General features: G+C 34.8%; 1 long non-coding RNA gene across 2 annotated transcripts in view; it reads right to left on the bottom strand.

Moving 5' to 3' along the window:
- LOC134758458 (uncharacterized) overlaps nt 1-21,216 on the bottom strand; it is a 71,667-nt gene extending 50,451 nt beyond the window's left edge. For both annotated transcript variants that reach the window (XR_010133667.1, XR_010133666.1), the window contains exons 1-2: nt 21,157-21,216; nt 18,599-18,644 (exon numbers count right to left, since the gene is read on the bottom strand). This is a non-coding gene — a long non-coding RNA (uncharacterized lncRNA). The remainder of the gene's footprint in view (nt 1-18,598; nt 18,645-21,156) is intronic.
- Between the last annotated feature and the right edge of the window lie 237 nt (nt 21,217-21,453).

Raw genomic sequence — 21,453 nt, 5'->3', positions numbered from 1 at the left:
ACAATAGTCTTGACCAGTATTTGTAACACTGAATACACTGAAGGCATCGTGTTTTTTGAAAGTGTATACACTTTGGATTCAGACACACTTGGTTTTAAATAACAGTTTGGCTACTCATGTGTGTGTGTGACCTTGGGTCAGTTACTTAAACTCTCTGAGTTCATTTTCCTCATCTGTTCAATGGTTGTTTCACAAGCACAGGTATTTATGAGGATAAATAAAGTGACATTACATATTATTTGACATAGAGTTAGATTTTCAGAAATTGTTAGAATGCTGTCTGTCACTCCTCAAAACCCGAGGTTCTGTCTGTTTGCTTCACAAGGCAAGTGCAATGTTTCCATTAACTTGATCATCCCAACTCTGTTGGTGGCAGAAGATATACTGCAGCCTCCACCTTGGAATTGGTGGCTATTAAGTGGATGATGAGCAGGCTAGATTCCTTAGTATCCCTAGGTGGTATGAAAGCTGGTAAACAATGAGGGCGAAAGTGAATCAAAGGTATTCAAAGATAAAGGATATAGTAAAAAAGCACTATGATTCCCAATGAAAGAGCTCACCAAATAACTGTTGATTCATATATAATGCATTTCTTAACCATATAGAAGAGTCATGTTAAATTAAGAAAAAAGTAGACTTACATGTTATACAGTTTTTTTCTCTCTTGAGAGCTAAAATATATGATATAATCTCTGATTATACCTTGCCATTTACACACAATCTTCAACAAATTTATTTCCAGCATTTTATACAGAGCCTTTAGTCTTATTTTTTTTCCTTTCATAATTGAACCACAGTTGACTGGGTTTAAATCTAATAAGAGCCTGATTGGGGTTAAAGATGTGCCCTGATGGGAATGCCTAATGATTTCATCTTTGTTTCAAGTGTATTAAGCTTATGAGACCTATGATTTTTATCACTATTACCAGCGTTTTCAATGTTCATTTTCCACTCATTTTGGCAAAATAATAAGGGCAAAGAGCAAAAAATATTCAAATAATTATATAAAGCCTGCTCTTACAGACAAAGATGGCATGACTGCCCAAACAGAACTCTTGGCTGTCAGGCAGTGCCACCACACATTAGTGCAAAATGTTCGTTGATCTGCTGATGTATGAAAGTCTGGATTTGGCATACAAAAGGCACTTTGGAGTGTCGATGTATAATGCATGAAAGTGTTGGCTGTTCAGAAGCTGAAAATATGAAAGTCAGGGACAGCCTGTATGTATATGAACAAAGAAAAGGAGACAGATATAGTAAACCCTGGCTGACGTTGTCCTGTAGGTGTTAAAGAAGACTTCAGAGTGGAGGTGGTTTTGAGTACAGTCCTTGGGGGTGAGTAGACCTGGAGCAGAGATTGGCCTACAGTCTAAATGTGCACCCATCTTGGAACTGTCAAAGAGCATGGCATATTCAAGAAGGGTGAATGCAGAACATAGAGTGTGGAAAGAGGCTTAAGGAAGGCAATTCGGGAATAGAATTTGAAGAGCCTTGCATGATATGTCAAGAGGTTTGTATTTTATTTTGTAAATCAACAGGTCTTTTTGTGTTTTTGAAAATGAATTCATTGGCATCATTTGGCATAGGTGATTTTAAGAAAAAATTAAGAGTTCATGCTTCTCAAAAAAAACCCACACTAGTGGCTTTTCCCCATCTAGTGAGGCAACACTTGGCTGGAATAGGGTTGCTGCCCTTTTTACATAGGGCTTCTGCTGTTCATCTTCTTTCTTCTCCTTGGCAAGCTTCATTCATCAAATGACCAGCTTTGCCCTGGTTGGCATTTAACTTGATGGGCTCTGAATGTGATAGGGAAATATAAGTGGCTTGCAAGTAAAGAGTAATCAGAGAAATTCATTTAAAACTTTTATCATAAGTTGGGTACTTTGGCTAGCCTCTCTGTAGTAGAAACATGTGTCTGGTAGCCACATGGAAGATGGTTTGGGAATGCACTTATTGAAGAAAGGAAGAGAAACTAGGAGGTTATTTAGAAATTCTAAGTGAAAGGTGGAGAAGACCTGAATATCCTCTGTATTTTTGTATAGTCCACATATCTAGACATTGCCTTCCATATAAAGGTGCTTAATAAATATTGGTTGGATTAACATATATGCTAATAAACATTTCATCGTTTTTTGGACATTTTCATACAGTCTTTGGGTCCTAGTTCATTGTTTCCTAAGCACAAGTAAAGGAGGGGAATTCAGTGACAGCCCCAAGTAGAGACTGACATCAGAGATTTTATTTAAATGCTTTTCCATGTTTGACCTGATACAGATTGATGCATTATTAAGTTGTTTCTAGTTCTATGCTAATTTTGTACAACATTACTCTCAAAGTCAATAATATGAAATGTGTGAATATTAATAAAATTAGTCACTTTATATTAATGCTTTTGTCTTTTTATAAAATGTCGAGGAGATTCTAGGAAATATTTATAAAATATAGATAATGTACACATGATCATTATTCAATGGATGTTTATGTACATATCACACAATTACAAGATGGAACATTATCATTCCATATCACAAATCTGTGCTCCTTTTTCTGAATTCATTCCATGCCATGGAATGAAGAGAAAACCACCACTTTGAACTTGTTTATTATTTCCATGTGTATGTTTATTATTTCTGTGTGTGCGTGTGCGTGTGTGTGTGTGTGTGTGTATTTTTTTAAGCGACTGGATCTCACTCTGTTTCCCAGACTTAAGTGCTGTGGTCCAATCATGGCTCTTTGTAACTTCAAACTCCCAGGCTCGAGTGATCCTCCCATGTCAGCCTCCTGAGTAACTGGGACTACAGGTGCACACCATTATGCCCAGGTAATTTTCACCTTTTTGTAGAGAAGGGGTCTAACTATGTTGTCCAGGCTGGTCTCAAATTCCTGGTCTCAAGCAATCCTCCTGCCTTGGCCTCCAAAATTTCTGGGATTACAGGCATTGGTAACCATGCTCAGGCCCTCTGTTTATTTTTTAACTGCATGTTTTTAACATTAAACCATATATTGCTTGCTTTTGCATGTTGTCTTTAACTTTCCATAAGTGGATTAATACCATATGTATTCAGGACTTAGTGTTGTTCACTCAGTATTAGGTTTCAGGGGTTTAGATATATTGATGCAGGTAATTAATTGACTTTCCATTGCTCTCTAGCATTTCATTGTATAATCACACCCTGATTTACTTGTATATTATATTTTTAATTGCTACTTGCTATTATAAACAATGCAGTTTTGAATGTTCTTAATTGCATCTCCTGATGTGTGTGTGTACATATTTCTTTAGGATTTAAACCTAGAAATTGAATTTGTGGATCATAAGAATTGTAACTGTTCAAATATAACAGACAACTTCAAACTACTTCCCAAAGTAGTTTAACAACTTACATACTGCAAGCATTGTGTACATGTATCAATATTCTGTTTGCATTGCATGCTTGCCAACACTTGCCATTGTTAGACTTTTACATTTTTTGCACATTTAGTAGGTATGTAATGTTACCTTGTAGTTTTAATTTACATTTCTCTGAAAACTAATGCTGTTTGTTACTAATTTTTATGAACTATTTGAATTTCCTCTTTCTGAAGCATCTGTTTAGTTATTTGGCCTATTTTTTCTCCTGTTTTCTTATTTATTTGTAGAAGTTTTTTGGAAATTCTGGATTCTAGTACTTTGTTATATATGTTGAAAACACATGTTAAAACAATAGACACCATTCAGCTAAGAAGAGAAATTGAATGTGATCCAATTTTTAATCTTACCTTGTATGGCTTACACTTTTTGTATGATTAACAAAAAGTTCATTTATGACTGTTTATAAAAATATCTTCCTATATTATCTATCTTCTTTGAAAGGTGGTTTATAATCAGTGATAGGACTTTGACATGTGTTCTTGAATGTATGTTTCTGAAAACTTTGAAAATTGTGACATTAGCATACAGGAAAAACACTTTCAGGATTCATGGAAAGCTGGAATGTTCATGAATATCAAGCAGAACAGAGTTGACTGAATGAACTGAACTAATATGAGACTAAAGTAATCTTTTTTGACTTTGCTTAAAACATTGTTGATCCTTTGTTTTGTTTTTCAGAGTCAAGGATACTTTCTTTTGAGCTATTTACAGCTTTTAACAATTGAGTAACGTATACTCCTGTGAACAGAATTTGTTTCTCTCTACCTGATTTATCCAGAATTTGGAAACTAATTGTAAGTATTCTTAACTAATGACAATATGATTATTTGCATAAGTGCAATAAGAATGTTCTCTTTTGTAAGAAGACACAATTGGAGAAACTGGCTATTTTACCAAGACTTTAACTGGAATGGTGTGCTTTCCTTTAAGGAATCAAACTTGACTTATAGAGCCAATAAAAGTCCTTTGGGCAAACTGGTCTTGTATCTTGTCTTCACAGTCCCTGTGCCAGGTTCCTGACCTGTGGCAAGTAAAGAATGTCACTTTCTGACAGGCCTAGGAGCCCCAAGTTATCTTGGGACCTCAAGAGGAGAGGAATTTACTCAACTCATGGGTATTTTAAGGTCCAAACCTACGGCTGGGTTCAGCTTTAAAAAAAAGTCCTATCTGAAATTCCTTTTATGGAGCAAAGTTCAAAGTCAATTTAAAAAGCCTCTGTAAAAAATATTATTGCTACACTTTACACAAATAATCAGGCCAAGTATAGTACAGCAAGTCAGTCTTACCATGATTTGTCTTTAGTGAAAATGGGAAACTGGAGAGAAAAAGTTATGTTTCAAGGACTATGGTACACCTGTTTTAGGTTCCAGTCTCATCAGTTGCTTTTGGGTTTTTTTCCTGCAATTTAGACTGACCTTACTCATTCCTGTGAACCAATCAGTAATCTCTGACTGCAGCTCAAAAGAAACAAGAGAGATGGGTCATGTAAAAATCGAGATCAGTATTCTAATTCTGGACACATATTGGAATCAGCTAGCATCCCGTATCAGCTTGGTTCCAACAGTTGCCCACTTCATAGAAAGACTTCTTCTCATTTAGTTTACTTGGGATAGTTTTACTTATTTTACTTTACTGTTGTGGAATATTTTGCTCTTGTACTCTTTGTGTAGAAATACAGGGTAAGCTTACCAAATGTTTTCTTAAATTGAACACTTATTTATCTTCTAGATATCCTTTTGTTGGAACTTAAGAGTTATAAATGGCCCATGCCATATCGATGTTTTCTGACTGAGCTCTTCTCTATCTTGAATGCAAGAGACCCATTAGTTAGGCAGGAATGTTATCCCCCCTAATTAGCCTGAATAAATTACAGAAGATGGATCTTCATCCCTCTACAACCCTTAGCATTAAGAGTTTTCTTATAAAGTGGAGGGGAAAAATGTCAGAGGCATTTGAACCAGAGCAACTTTGTCTTGAATAGGGGACAAGTAAAATGAGGCTGAGACCTATTAGGCTGCATTCCCAGGAGGTTAAGGCATTCTAAGTCACAGAATGAGGCAGGAGGCCAGCCCAAGATGCAGGTCATACAGACCCTGCTGATAAAACAGGTTGCAGTGAAGAAGCCAGCTAAAACCCATCAAAACCAAGATGGAGATGAGAGTGACCTCTGTTGGTCCACACTGCTACACTCCCACCAGCGCCATGACAGTTTACAAATGCCATGAGAACATCAGGAAGTTACCTTATATGGTCTAAAAAGGGGAGGCATGAATAATCCATCCCTTGTTTAGCATATAATCTAGAAATAACCATAAATATGAGCAACCAGCAGCCCTTGGGGCTGCTCTGCCTGTGGAGTACCCATTCTTTTATTCCTTTATTTTCTTAATAAACTTGCTTTCACTTAAAAACAAATATATATGTATATATTATCTAATAAAAGTTTTATCATACTTAGGTTCCTAATGCCATGGATTATTTTCTGTGAAAGGCATGAGTTAAAAATACAGATTTATTTATTTTTTCCATATGGATAACCAATTGTCCCAGCAGTGTTTACAATACATTTCATCTTTCTACCACTGATCTGAAATGTCACCTTTGTCATAAATCAGGTTTCTTTATATTGGTGGGCTTTTTCTAGACTGTTTTCTTTGGACTATTTTTTGGTCTCTGTGGTAATGCCACACTGTCTTAATTTCAATAATTTAAAAATAAAAATTCTTGAAATCTAGTGATACACTCCAATTCATTATTTAGAAGAGTCAGCAATTCCTAGTCCTTTAGTCTTTCATTTTTAATCAACTCGTCAAGTTCTACATAAAGAAAATCTAGTTAGAAACTGTATTTTATTGACAAAAAGAGAGATTCAATATCTTTATGATGCAGAATCCTTCCACTTATTAATGTTCAATTTATTTAATATCTCTCTAGTTTAATTCTTTAATTTTTAAGTAAGTTTTATAATTTTCTTCATACATTTTTCACAGATTTTTGTTAGATTTGTTCCTTAGACTCCATATATTTCTATAAAACATTAAATGACACTAAAAATTTTGTACATTCTAAATTTGTGATTCGTGTATAAAAATGTAATTGCTTTTAGTTTGCTACTTTGTATCTTGCAAGCTTGCTACACTGTCTTCTAATCAGTTCTAATAATATGTCTATTGATTTTCCTTGGCTTTCTAATATGTTGATCATTAAGGAAATTTTTATTTTCTAATTTCCAATGCATATACTTTGATTTATTTTTCTTGCTTTATTGTCCTGGCCATCACAACTAGTACAATCATGAATAGAAGTAATGATAGTCAGTACCATTGTCTTGTTTCTGATGCTACAGGGCAAGTTTTCAGTATTTCATTGTTAAGAATCATGTTAGGTATAGGTTTTTTTTTCTAATTACATTTATCCAGTAAAAACGTTTTTCTGTTTCTTGTGTGCTAAGAAAATCTATCATGCTTTCTTTGGAAAAGACCCTATGCCATCTTGTTCTCAAGAAATAGTAACTTTATAGGTAGAATTGATTGTTCATAGTTATTTTTATCCTCACATTGAAGTAAACTTTAATTCTGGCTTTGATTGAGTCAACTATCAGCCTACCCTTCACTCATTGACAAATAATTTGCTTTTCAATTCTTGTAAGATTTTTTTCTTTGTCTTTGGTTCTGCAGTTTTATTATTGTAAGTCTAGTGAGAATTTCTTTTCCTTTATTTACCTTGAGAATTTTGAGGCTTTTTGAATATGTAGATTGATGTCTTTCATTTGTATAAGACGATGCTCAGATTTATTTTTTTCAAATATTTCCTCTACCTTAGTTTTTTTCTTCTTCTGTATATGTTTCTGTAAACTCAAATCTTAGCTTGAGTTTTTCACAGCATGCCAATAGGGTGAATTAAGCTGCAGACCCATGTGAAGCTGGATTTTGTTTATAAATGTTATTAACTTAACTTTGCCTTTACTATAAAGATTGGACAATTGGGAGGACACAGATTTTTAGGGGTTTTCTCTTAGACTCCTCATTAGTTTACTAATTCCATTTTAATATATTTCTCATCTATTATTATCCATTGAATTTTACATTTCAGTTATATGTTTTATTTTCATAAATTGTCTCTGGTTCTTTTTCAAATCTGCTTGGCCATTTCCTTTAATAACATAGTAATTTTTATATTCATATTTTAATACCACTTTTATTTTAAAAATATATTAGATGTATTTATTTAATATTTTATTCTGATAAATCCATTTCTGCTATTCTATGCTTGTTTTCTCATTTGGTGTCTTCTTTGGCGGAGTAGGAGTAGGTTATGCAATTTGATCTTATCTTTTTCTAAATATTATTTGTGGGAATACTCCAGTCCAAGATGAAGGTATGTGCTCAAGAGAGTTTCAGTTTGCCTCTGTATAGCATCTGTGTGTATTACCTACTTTGGAACAAATGTAAATTCAGTTTTTGGTGTAAGATTTTCAGAATAACAATTCATGTGAATTTAGACTACAAACCCATGTGAAAACTAGCTTTTACTTACGAAAACTCAGGGTAATGTGTTTACCTTCACTTTTACTTATAAATATTGGACCTCTGGGGTCACAGCTTTTTAAGGATTTTCTCTTAGACTCCTTACCCCGGCAGGCCTTAGGCCTTTTACAAGGCCTTTTTGTCTTGTTCTTTGAGTTCTGGAAGATCATGTTAGAAACATTGCAGGTTTACTTTGTGTAGTAAATCTTTCAGGATTAAACCTAGCCTCAATAATTAGCTTAATACTCTATTTCCCACTTTAATTTAGATTTTACTTTTAATATTCCTTATTTTCTTTTGAATTAATCAATTTAAGAAGATATCTGGCATTTTCAGAAGTTTTTCAGTGGGAAAGTGGGTGTTCCATATTTCCAGAAAGGAAAGTCTTAGTATTTGCTTTTCGACTGGCAAATATCAATATAAAACTTAGAAAAGAAAAAAAGTTACCATGGTTTTTTAGTAATTCCTTATAGCAAGGATGTTCTCAGCACAGGCATGCCAGGAGTTAGTGATTCCTGACTATGGAGAGTTGTGTGGGACAGAGACCAATGAGAGCTGCTCCCAGTGGAAAGGTTAGTTTTGGTGAGGGCCCCAGGGAGTTTCATTGTGCAATGTTTAAAGTGGCAGGAATAATGTTAGCATGTGTATCCCAGATAGGATTGCTGGATAAAATCAGGACATCCAGTTAAATTTGAATTTCAGATGAACAATAATTTTTTAAAACATATGTTCCCATATTCTCTTGCATCCAGTCATCTCTCATTACAAATATCCAAGTAGCATTGGATATGATAGAATATATGATTTATGAACACTCCATTGTGACTTACTGAAAGTCTCAAAGAAATAGTCTTCAAATTTCATTGTGCAATACGAATCACCTGGAAGATCTTGTCAAACTACAGAAGCTGATTCAGTAGGTCTGGGATGGAGTATGAGATTCTGCCTTCCTAACATGGATGGGTTCTGCTATGTCAACATGGAAACTGCTCAGCAAGTAAGAGAAATGTCAAGCAATAATCTCTGCTCAACAGGAAAGGACTTCTTGCTGCTCCCTCCTGGAGCCTTCAAGGCAGAATTAATTTTCTCAGGTTCTGAACTTTATTATTAAGTATGCACATAAATATCACTAATAAAATGTGACTGTGTGTTTTATAGACCCAATTCTTGCAGCATATTCTCCAAAATACCACCTCACTATTTAAAATGCTAAGGTATTGGAACCCACTACTGTTCTCTTTACCACTTTGTATAGATATAAGTAGTTTAGGATATTTCACAGATAACCAAATAAATATCACTTTGCTATATATTATATTCCCTGGAGCAAATCAATAGAAACTTCAAATGGAGGAGTTATTTCAGATAAACAAATTTCCTTAAAGCCAAAGCTTTATATCCCAATATATTGGAGCCAGAACTGGATGAGTGTTAGGAAACCCTATATCTTCTATTGAAGGAAGTTTTATACCTGTTGAATTTTCACGTGAGCTGGATGTAACTTTAAATGCAGAAACTTTAGAGTAACAGGGATAGAATGACAGAGACGTGCTATAATAATTTCCATATGTATTTACCTCCCTATCTGTTCTAACCTCTCACCAGTTTCAGACTACATTTATGATATAAAAATGGATGGGAATGCCTGGAATATGCGGAGCAACTCTGTGGGATTAGATTTTTCAACATTTTGTTAGAGGTTAGAAATGTTCTCTTCATCCTTGGGAAAACCTGTTCTCAGTTTTTCCATGAGATGAGTACATCATTCATGCAAACTTATGAAGAGTTAAAAATATCCATAATGGTACAATATAACATGACTAAAGAGTGTGAGCTCTGCATTGTCTTTTCATCCTGTCTTTTTTGGTCTGTAGGTGAATTTTAAAATTTGCTTCTTTTTCCATCGTAGTTCAGTATTGGTCATTGTTTGCCATTATTGTGAAATTTTGTTTTATTTATTTTTTCCTAGAATTACCATAAAAATAAATACAAATAATGGTACTCTTTTTCCTAATTCATCAAGTGTCATTTCTTTTGTGTGTGAATGGATATATTACATTAATGGTTTCTGTGGTACAATTCTGTAATTAATATTTATATATTAGCTACAGTATCTGTTCTTAGGAAAAAAGAATTACATAGTATAAAACTGAATGTTTTAAAGCATTCAAGTAAACCAAAAATATTTCCTCAAAAATGTGTTGAAAGGATGTAACAATCCAGCATGTGATTTTAATTAATGTCCAAGTAACTAAAAATGTATTTAGTTCATAAAGAAAACATATTGACATCTAATTATGGATCATAGAATTTGGTGCAGCAAAACTGTAGTGCATCTGTTCAGTGAAAACATAATCATGGAGAATACAAAATGGCACAATATATAATGAAAATTGAAATAATGCACAAATAAGACCATTAAAAAGTCACAGTGTGAAACCAAATAGAGTTGGGTTTTAGCAAGAGAAGATTGGTAGTTCTAGATTCACTGGTAACAGAGATTGTCAAATTCATACAAAATGTACTCACTATGCTAATTTTAATGGTAGCACAGCAGAATATTCCCTCTTTTCTTTTGTAATGAAATTCAAAAATTTAAAGTAGAAGTGGGAAGTTGGCACCATTAGCCCACTTTAATATTTTCTGACTAATAGCATAATATGTATAGTTTTAACTAAGGATTATCTTTTGATAAGTCATTTTTAAAAATTAATGATGCTGTAGACTAACAGATGCCAAGAATAGTAACATTATATATTGTATAAATGACATTATTTTTATAATATTACTGGCTCAACCTCCTTTCCTCTCTCTCTATTGATTTGGCTCATGCCCTCACTTCCTCTCACATAGGATTTCAGTATCATTGATAGCCCATCAACTGGTTTCCTTGATTCATAGTGGATCCCAGAGCTTCTGGTCTCTTTCTTTTTCAATCTCTTCTGTAATTTACAGAAGTGGTTCTCAGATTTGAGCTTGCATAGCGTACTTTTACCTGGATTACTTGATAAAGCATAGAACAGTGGACTTCCAGAGATTCTAATCCACTTATTCTGGGAAGAGGCCTAAGAATGTCCATTTCTAATGAGTTCCCAGGTGATGCTGATGCTGCAGGTTCCGGGACCACATTTTGAAAACCACTTCCTTGGAGCCTTATAAATTACCTTAAAGCTAGTCTTGCCCTAATACTCCCATTTCTACAAAGCTTTGTTAGCTTGTAGTAGTCTTTAGAATTAAGCTATACTTGGCAGGGTATTTAGCAATTGCTATCATGTTCCCCACCCGCTCCAAGTCTGTCTTTTCCGCTCATCTTTAAGTTGTTTTCCCCTGGACCCTTAACACTATATCACATAGAGTAACCAATGCATTATTTTCCATGTTGTTCAAATATTCTCCATATTGTTCAAATATGGAGAATTCTCCACAATTTTCCATATTGTCCAAATGGTTTCCTACCTTCATCGCATTGTTACATTACTCCAATTAACCTAGAAAGCTCTTCTTTATCTCTATATTTCAGTCATACAAGTTTCAGCCCAAATATTTCATCCCCCATAAGCCATCCTTGGTTCTCTTTCATTTACTTAGGTCACAAGTAATGTGTCATTTCTCTGAAATGTTTCTGCATTTCATTTCTCTTACATTTAATTTCCACTTTCTCTACATTTTATTCTTTTTACTTAGATACATATCTAAATTCTTCCATTAGCTTGTAAGGTATTTCAGAGCACATTTTGGGTTTTATTATCTTTTCTAACACAATATCTTAGAAAGAGAAGTCATTAATATATATGTGTGGATTTCTGTTATTTATATAATAGTCATGAAAATGGCAATAATAAACATGATATTATATGATAATAACAGCAACTAATATCTACTGGATTCTTATGTGGCTAGGCATGTTTCTAGTTTCACTCATTATTTCATTTAACTTCTTCATTATCCTCATATTTTCATTCTTATTTTATAGGTGAATAAACTGAGGCACCAAGAAGTTAAGTGACTAGTCTATAATCACCCAACTAATAAGTAGAGTAGCTGGGATATGATCTCCATTAATAAGCCTCAAGAATCAAATGTCCTGATTCCTTAGATAATGAAACTTCTAGTACCAAAAATGAAGATGCTTAAAACTTTGGTGCAAAATAGACAGATATGTCTACACTTATTCTGTAGTTTAAAAAACTCTCTAAACAATGATGACCACTGACTCATATTCAGTAGCAAAGTAGCTTCGAGTATTCTTCCAGTTGTAATTCTTGGTCCACTCCACTTATATGGTCACTTATACACAGTCACATGAAATCTAAAGTACCCATTGTCTTGTTCCTATGAAGGCATGGTAAGGCATGTTTCTCTAAGAGTGGACTCTGGCCTCCTTGAATCAGTACTACCTTAGGTGTTTGGGAAAAATATAGTCTCAGAATTAACCCAAACAAATTAAATTTGCGTGTCTCCCCCAAGTATCCTGGTGGTTCTTATGTACACTTTTTTCAGTATAGCTCTCTCTCAGGATCATCAAACTCATGAATATGACCTATCAACACCGTTCTTTCAGTACATGTGGGATGAAGCACGGGGAAGTCAATTCTAATTGGTGACAGCCATGAGTTAGGTTTCACATAGGATGCCTATGAAGGCAAAAAGTCCAAGTGGAGATTTGTTTGGATTACCAGGGATTCTTTTAAAATGATAGTAACTTGGAGAGTTAGTATAGGTTATTTTAATCAAGTACTCAAGTCCCTTTCCTTTTAACACACATAGAACTAGGCTGTTCTAACATTTCTCAATCTGAGATAATATACCACCACCTTTTAAAGGAAAACAAAACAAACACCTCTTTGATCTTCATAGTTGACTCAGATTATATTTAATATAAAGTTTCTTAAATATTGTACAAACATAACACAATGTTTAAATTTTATATAGCTATAAAATTAAACCTAATGTTTAATTTCAAACAAAACTATAGAAACATAAAATTCAAGTGAGAAACATTTAAAATCAGGCAGAATTTTTATTGAAACTATGTTTCTCCTATTATATTTAAAAGTGACAAATGTACCTCTTTGTTTACTGTGTCACTTGCTATCAACTTAATTTTTATGCTTTTGAGAGCATAAGGGGCTATAATTTAATTCATCAGCATTATAACTATTTCTCCTTTTTAACAGTTTTTTAAAACTACTGTTCTATTATTTTCATGGGCCAATCAATTTAAGAATATGTACACAATATAAAATATAGTAATACAATTGATCAAAAACTAAATAAGAAATTCTCCAGAATATATTTGTCCTTATGTGCACTGATAATGAACTACCTTAAGATAGTCTGTAGTCAATGAGCACTTCAAAGACTGGCCTTTTCTGTCTGTCAGGGAGGTTTTTCTCTGGTCAGTATGTTTCTACAATTGCAAGCTTTTTGATAACTCAATGTCATTCGGAATGCATGCTGGGCATCATTTGACCTTCAGTCACTTAGAATGCATTCAAATGTAACTTAAGTACCTAGTCACAGGTAGTCATGTAGGTGGGATGGAATATGCAAATATCAACTTTCCAAAATTCTTTTAGAAAAGAAAATATAACACTAAAACAAAACAAAACTTCCAGAGCTCTGAAACCAAAATGAGTAGACCTTTGCTCTTGGGGTCCTTAGAAACCTGAAATCATTCATTGGAGCACTGGTTTGGATTGGGAGTAGAGTAAATGAGGAAATTAATATAGAAGAAGACAAATTTTGGATCATGGGCACCTCAGGGGTTAGGAGATTTAGATATTAAAAAAAAAAAAAGAGGGCTTAAAGAAGGAAAGAATCCTGTAAGGAGAACATTGGAAAAGTAAAAAGTAAACCACTGGCAATCTTCTCTATTATTTTATGTCCTCTCTTGGCACTTTCCTTGCAGGCCACTTAAAATCCCACATTCAGGCAACTCTATGCCATACAATAGAGGACTTCTGATACAAGTAAATTGAACAAAGCAGCTTAATGTACTCAGGTTGATTTTTTGGAGTCTCCATTCTGCTATAGCATATAGTGACAGGCTTGCATATATCACATGTGTCATTGTATCATTAATATATATTTGTGGATTTCTGTTATGTAATGTAACTTAAGTACCTGGTCACAGGTAGTCATGTAGGTGGGATTGAATATGCAAATATTACCCTGGATTTCTAATTGCTTAAGGTCTTTTGAATATCTTCATTCACTATATCAAATCGATAACACTTCCAGGAATAAAGCAACAAAGTTTGCTTTCCTGGCTTCAGAAAGAAAATTTTATCTTAAACATCCTTTATGGATACAAATCTGAATTAGTTCTGAAGAGTCCCATATTGAAAGAGCTTAAAACTATTTTTCTCCTGAAACTTATTTTATTGTATAATAACTCACTTTGTGCAGACATCCTTCCTCAGATCTAATCTAAACCCTCTGTACTGCATTTTATTCTTTTCCCTTTGTTCTGGCTCAGCAATCAGAAGAACAGATGGCCATCTTCTGTCAGTACTTGAAGACTGTTTCTAAGAAACATTAAGCCTCCATCAGGCTCGCTTGTTAATGCAAAAGTCCCACTCAGGACAGAAGCTGGGACAATCTTTGAAGTTGTCAGGTAAGTCTTAAAGCCCTAGTTTTACTTTTCCTTATTTTCAGTCACTTAATATCTTCAGTTTTTCTGCTTTTCTCATCCATAGCTTGTCAAACAACCTTCAGATGTATAACTGTTAACCTTATCCACATTAAAGTGTAAATGATTGCTACAGTGTAAAATGTAAGCTTTTGAAAAGGATGCCTAAATTTTAACAAAGAGCATTTTTTCTTACATTTATGTTTTAATTGCAGGGTTACTATATAAATTAGATAAAGGAAGGTGGAAGACTACTGTCAATATCACTGAAATCATTTTGTGTAGGTGATCAGATAAAATGCTCCATATTTTTACAGTAGCTCCCTTCAGCTGTGATTTGTTCAACAAGTATTCATTGAACATCTAGCTTCTGGGACCTGGGAATCTAGCAGTGAATTAGACAATGTCTTAGCGAAGTAGCAAAGTAATATCCTTTTGGGTGTAGAAACCCAATAGCGAACCAACAAGAATAAGAAAATACTGGGTGTGAAAAATGCAGAGAACTAGTATAGGGTGGGGTGATAAAAGAGTGACTGCCTGGCTACTTTAGATTTGGGATTCAGGAAAGGCTCTTCCCGGGTAAGTTGACATCTGAGTTGGAATCTAAATAAGAAGGCAGAGTCAGTCCTACTCAATGAGGGAGAACGGTGCTCCAGGGAGAGGGAAATATACCACAGTGTTGTTTTAACCATAGTACACTCATACCTCATTTTATTGCAGTGCAGTCAAACCTTATTTCATTGTACTTTGCTGTATCAAGCTTTGCAGATAGTGTTATTTTTAAAAGTTGAAGGTTTGTGGCAATCTCACATTAAGCAAGTCTGTAGTATCATGTTTCTGATAGCATGTACTCGCTTTTGTTTCTGTGTCACATTTTGGTAATTCTTACAGTATTTCAAAGTTCTTCCTTATTATTGTACGATCATTACCGTCATATGTTATGTTGTTATGGTAATCTACCATCAGTGATCTCTAATGGTACTATTGTCATTGTTTTGGGGTGCCGTGAACTGCAGTCATAGAAGACAGTGAACTTAATCAATAAATGTTTGTGTTCTGACGGCTCCACTGACCATTCTGCAGTCTTCCTCTCTTTCCTTGGGCCTCCCTCTTCCCTGGGACAAAAATATTGACATTAGGCCAGTTAGAAGCCATACAATAGCTTCTAAGTGTTCAAGTGGAAGGAACAGTTCCATGTTTCTTACTTTAAATCAAAAGCTAGGAATGATTAAGCTCAATGAGGAAGACATATTGAAAGCTGAGATAGGCTGAAAGCTAGGCCTCCTGCACCCACCACACAGTTAGCCAAGTTGTGAACACAAAAGGAAAAATTTTGAAGAAAATTAAAAGTGCTACTCCAGCATACACACAAATGATAAGAAAGTGAAACAGTCTTATGGCTGATACAGAGAAGGATTTAGTGGTCTGGATAGAAGACAAAATCAGCCACAATATTCCCTCAAGCCAAAGCCTAATCCAGAGCAAGGCTCTCACCCTCTTCAATTTTCCGAAGGTGGAGAGAGGTGAGAAAGCTGCAGAAGAAAAGTTGGAAGCTAGCAGAGGTTGGTTAAGGTTTAAGGAAAGAAGCTGTTTCCATAACGTTAAAATGCAAGGTGAAGCAGCAAATTATCTGGAAGATCTAGCTAAGATCATAGATAAGGGTGACTACACTATGCAACAGATTTTTCCATGTAGATGAAACAGTCTTACATTGCAAGAACATGCCATCTAGGGCTTTTATAGCTAGAGAGAAGAAGTCAGTGCCTGGCTCCAAAGCTTCAAAGAACAGGCTAACTCTCTTGTTAGGGAATAATGTAGCCAGTGACTTTAAGTTGAAGTCAGTGTTCATTTACCATTCTTAAATTTCTAGGGCCTTTAAGAATTATGCTATCTACTCTGCCTATGCTCTATAAATGGAAAAACGAAGGCTGACTGACAGCACACCTGTCTATAACATGGTTTATTGAATATTTTAAGCTGACTGTTGAGACCTACTGCTCAGAAAAAAAATTCTTTCAAAATATTACTGCTCATTGACAATGCACCTGTTCACCCAGAAGCTCAGATAAAGATAGAGGTACAACTAAATGAGTGTTGTTTGCATACTTGCTAACACAACATCCATTCTGCAGCCCATGGATCAAGGAGTAATTTCAACTTTCAAGATTATTATTTAAAAAATACATTTCATAAGGCCATAGCTGCCAGAAACATTGATTCCTATGATGAATCTGGGAAAAGTGAGTCAAAAAAATTCTGGAAATGATTCACCATTATAGATGTCATTAAGCACATTTGCAGTTTAGCAGAGGAAATCAAAATATCAAGATGAACAGGAGTTTGGGAAGAAGTTGATTCCAACTCTCACAGATGACTTCAAGGGGTTCACGAGTTCAGAAGAGGAATTAACTGCAGATGTGGTGGAAATAGAGAATTCGAATTAGTGGAACCTGAAGATGTGACTGAATTGCTGCAATCTCATGATGAAACTTGAAAAGATGATGAATTGCTTTTTATGTATAAGCAAAGAAAATGGTTTCTTGTTATGTAATCTACTCCTGGTGAAGATATTGTGAATACTTTTGAAATGACAACAATGGATTTAGAACACTACATGAACATAGTTGATAAAGCAGTGGCAGGGTTTGAGAGGATTGACTCCAATGTTGAAAGAAGTTCTGTGAGTAGTAAAATGCTATCAAACAGCACTGCATACTACACAAAATCTTTTGGGGAAGAAAGAGTCCATAGATGGTGTAAACTTTATTGTAGTCTTACTTTAAGAAATTGCCACAGCCACCACTGCCTTAGGTAACTGACATTCTGATCAGTTATCAGCCATAAATGCCTAGGGAAGACCCTCCATCAGTAAAAAATTACAGCTTGCTAAAGGCTCAGATGATTATTAGCATTTTTTAGCAAAAAAGTATTTTTAAGATATGTATTTTTAAAACATAATTCTGTTGCACACTTAAAATTAAAAAACTACTTTATAGTTTAAATGTAACTTTTCTGTGCATGGGAAAACCAAATAACATGTGTGACTCACTTTATTGCTATATTTGCTTTATTGCTGTGGTCTGGAATAAACTATGCAATATTCTTAAGGTATGCCTATAATATGTTGCTTCCCAATGGTTCATTTGTCTACAAAGACCTATAGATATTTATACTATTATCCAATACAAACATTTTTCATTTTTACATCTTTAGTATCCTATGTGGTTTTCCTCATTAAGAATAAGAATCAGCAATGCACAGTGGCTCACTTCTGTAGTACCAGCACTTTGAGAGGCTGAGGCATGAGGATCACTTGAGCCCAGGAGTTCAAGACCAGCCTAGGCAACATATAAAGAACCAATCTCTAAAAAAAATTTTTTTTTTAATTAACCAGGTATGGTGGCATTTGCCTGTGATTCCAGCTACTCAGGAGGCTAAGGCTGGAAGATCTCTGAGTCAAGGAAGTCAAAGCTTTAGTGAGCACTGATTTCGACACTGTATTCTAGCCTGGGTGACAGAGAGAGACCCCATTTAAAGCAAAACAAAAAACAAACAAAACAATAATAATAATAATAAAAGACTAAGAACCAACAGTCATTCACTATCATATATTTTTTACATTTCACATTTTATTTAAAAACTGTCATGCTATATTCTCACCTTCAATGAACACCACTATTCTGTATTTGGTATCTTTATCAAACTTAATTCATAAGTATCTTTTGGATTTTTCCAGGTTTTTGATGAAAATAGAAGTCTAAATTTGGACTTTACTATTATGATGAAGTTCTTGAGGAGTATGGTAGGAGGGAGTAAAAAGAGGAATTTTTTTTCAGTTGTGAAAATTTAACATATCTCTTTTTTAGGCTATATGTTATAAGAATTTGTATAGGTTATAGTTGAGAGGGATGAAGCTTGAAATAGCACTGAGGTAATTTTTTAAATCATCACTTGTATCAACCAAATCCTTGTATAGAACAAATCTGTTTAAGTTTTGGACACCTAGAGTCGGTACATGCTACTTACTGATTGGCCAATATTCTGTGGTCCCATATCAGCTACTTTCAACTTTCTGTAAAGATAAAGAAGAAAGAATTGTTTTCACTGATTAGGAGAATGCAAATCTTTAAAGACAAATGGATGGTGATTTAATACTTTGTGTATCAATGTTACCTTTTTCTGTTTATTAATTAAAATGCTGATAAGAGAAGAATTAAGAAAAAAAGAAATTGTATGTTCCTCTTCCTCACAAACATGCTCTTAACATTGGCCCACTGATGATGCAATATTCTTGTGAAAGTAGCCTGTACATTCAACACATTGTATTTATTCATACTTTACTCATTCACTATGACAAATTTACCAATAGGAATGAGACCATCAGCGAGCCTACTGTAGAAATATACATACTTTGATACTTAATGCACATGCTTTTTTGTTGAGGTGGAAGATGAATTTTGTTGAGCTAACTAAAGAATTTCTGAATGAAGGTGGAAAATGCGTATTCCCCAAATAAGCAAGAGGTATTTGTGGCTAAAGCCATTATAGGGTCCAACATTCTGAAGAGAGACATTATTTTATACTCACTTCAGAGAAACATTATTTATCTCTGTTGGCCAACATACTTTGAAACAACTATTTGGTTTTAATTGATATATGTCTTGCCACTGTGCCATCAGTAATTTGAACAGCTTGAAATACTGTATGCCATCTTACATTGCTTTCCCTTTGTAGCAAACACAATCACTGGATTGTTTTTCATTGATTTAAAAACATTGACTTGCTGAAGTATGAGCCTGTGTGCAGTCATAATTCTTGTTCTTTCTTCCTCAGCAAAACCTGTGATAATTCTTTGAGTTTTAAGCAGGTGTCATGCATCAGATCCAAGTGCTTAATAAATGCACCAGAAGTATATTTTCCTTAAGGCCTTGTGTTTATCCCATTTTCATTTATCTTGTGAAATATTTCAAATGTTTTTCTAAAATCCTGGGAAAGAGCAGGTTAGCATTTCCACTTGGCAAGCAGAATTATAAGCATGAGGCTCCCCTGTCTATTGTGACCTTAACCAACATCAGTGATTCCCAGCCTGTGTGCCAAGGGCCCTTGAGGAGTGATGAAAGTTATTGGATAGGGCCCATCAATCCATATGTACAGTAAGCATTTTCTTTGGTAATCTGAATAAATATATCTAACATAAAACGTACTGTGTTTTTTCTAAGCACATATAAATTCTATCAATAAAATACAGCTACATTCATAAGTGGTCCTTAATTCATGGTGGCTTTTTTATATTATATTTTCTCAGTTAATGGATAGTCCAACTGGGTTACTCGCATTTTTTTTTCATTGTAATTGACAGTGCTCAATGCATTAAGTTTTAAGAAAAGATGATGTTATTGACCACAGGTATTGTATTTAAACCAAATTGAAATAATTTTTGTCATACTAATATTGTGAGCTGGCTACTAGCAATTTCGTATTCATTTTATCAATAGTATACTAATACGTTAATCATAATATAACTAACAATAACCATAATAGGTATTGTATTGAGTGCAGGCAGTCATTTCGTTTTTACACCAACCCTGCAAAATTATTATTATTATGATTCCCATTTCACTAAGAGGAAATCAAGACATGGAGACTTCAAGAATATTGCCTTAGCATCCACAGTTAACTAGTAAATAATGTGAACTTTAAATCCTAGTTTAGCCATCTGACTTCAAACACCTTGTTCTGTTGATTCCATCACATTGCAGAGCAATATGTCATGTAAGACATACATATCGATGCTGTGCTTAATTCTGGAAGGCAATGATTTGTGCAAGAGATATGATGGGACCTTCCTTAATTTATATTGAATCTTATCAGTAATCATTTTTTAAAAACATTTATTCGATGAAGATTTGTTTGAGAAATCCTTAAAAACATGAACACTATTCAAACTGGGCAATTACAGCTACTACCCTTTATTACTAAACCAGCAACCGCCTACTAGACATGTCCAATTTTGACCTACTGTTTCAAATATCAAGAAAAGGCCAAGACATCGGGGCCCGGTGGCTCATGCCTGTAATCCCAGCACTTTGGGAGGCCGAGGCGGGCAGATCACGAGGTCAGGAGATCGAGACCATCGTGGCTAACATGGTGAAACCCCGTCTCTACTGAAAATACAAAAAAGTAGCCGGGCTTGGTGGCGGGCGCCTATAGTCCCAGCTACTCGGGAGGCTGAGGCAGGAGAATAGCGTGAACCCGGGAGGCGGAGCTTGCAGTGAGCTGAGATCCCGCCACTGCACTCCAGCCTAGCTCCAGCCTGGGCTACAGAGTGAGACTCCATCTAAAAATAAATAAATAAGTAAATAAATAAAAATAAAAAATAAAAAGGCCAAGACAATAATGGAGAGAACCAAGCAATGAGATGGAAATTGAAAGGAGTATGGAAGAAAAGGAGGAAAGAGCTACATGCAGTTCATCGTTCTTTAAAAGTTAAAAGATCTAGGGCATTATCAGTTAGTCTCTGGAGGTTTCCAGCTCATTTTTTCATTCCTAATTCCTCTGGTAAACTAGGTGCTAGCCTCATTTACCCCCTCTCTTCTGCATCCTTCTTCTCATTATTCTCCCTTCCACTGTGGAAAGAAACTCCTACTGTTTGTTTACAATCCAGAGTTTTAAAGAGGCTGAACTAAAATTGGCTGCTTCTGGGACATCCCTGCCAATGGATGGGATCCAAATTGGCTCTGCCATGAAGAGGCAGCTATGCCCACATAAGGATATTTTGGCTTCGTGCTTCTGTCGTCTCAATGCCAGGCAGACAATCATCCAGGAGTGGGAAAATACAGCCGGGGCAAATGTTTATAGCTAGAGTGGTCAGCTGGTTGGAA

This window comes from Gorilla gorilla, chromosome 4, assembly GCF_029281585.2.
Source record: "Gorilla gorilla gorilla isolate KB3781 chromosome 4, NHGRI_mGorGor1-v2.1_pri, whole genome shotgun sequence".
In the NCBI taxonomy this organism is placed as follows: Eukaryota; Metazoa; Chordata; class Mammalia; order Primates; family Hominidae; genus Gorilla; species Gorilla gorilla.
This window is presented reverse-complemented; position numbering and strand designations above follow the sequence as displayed.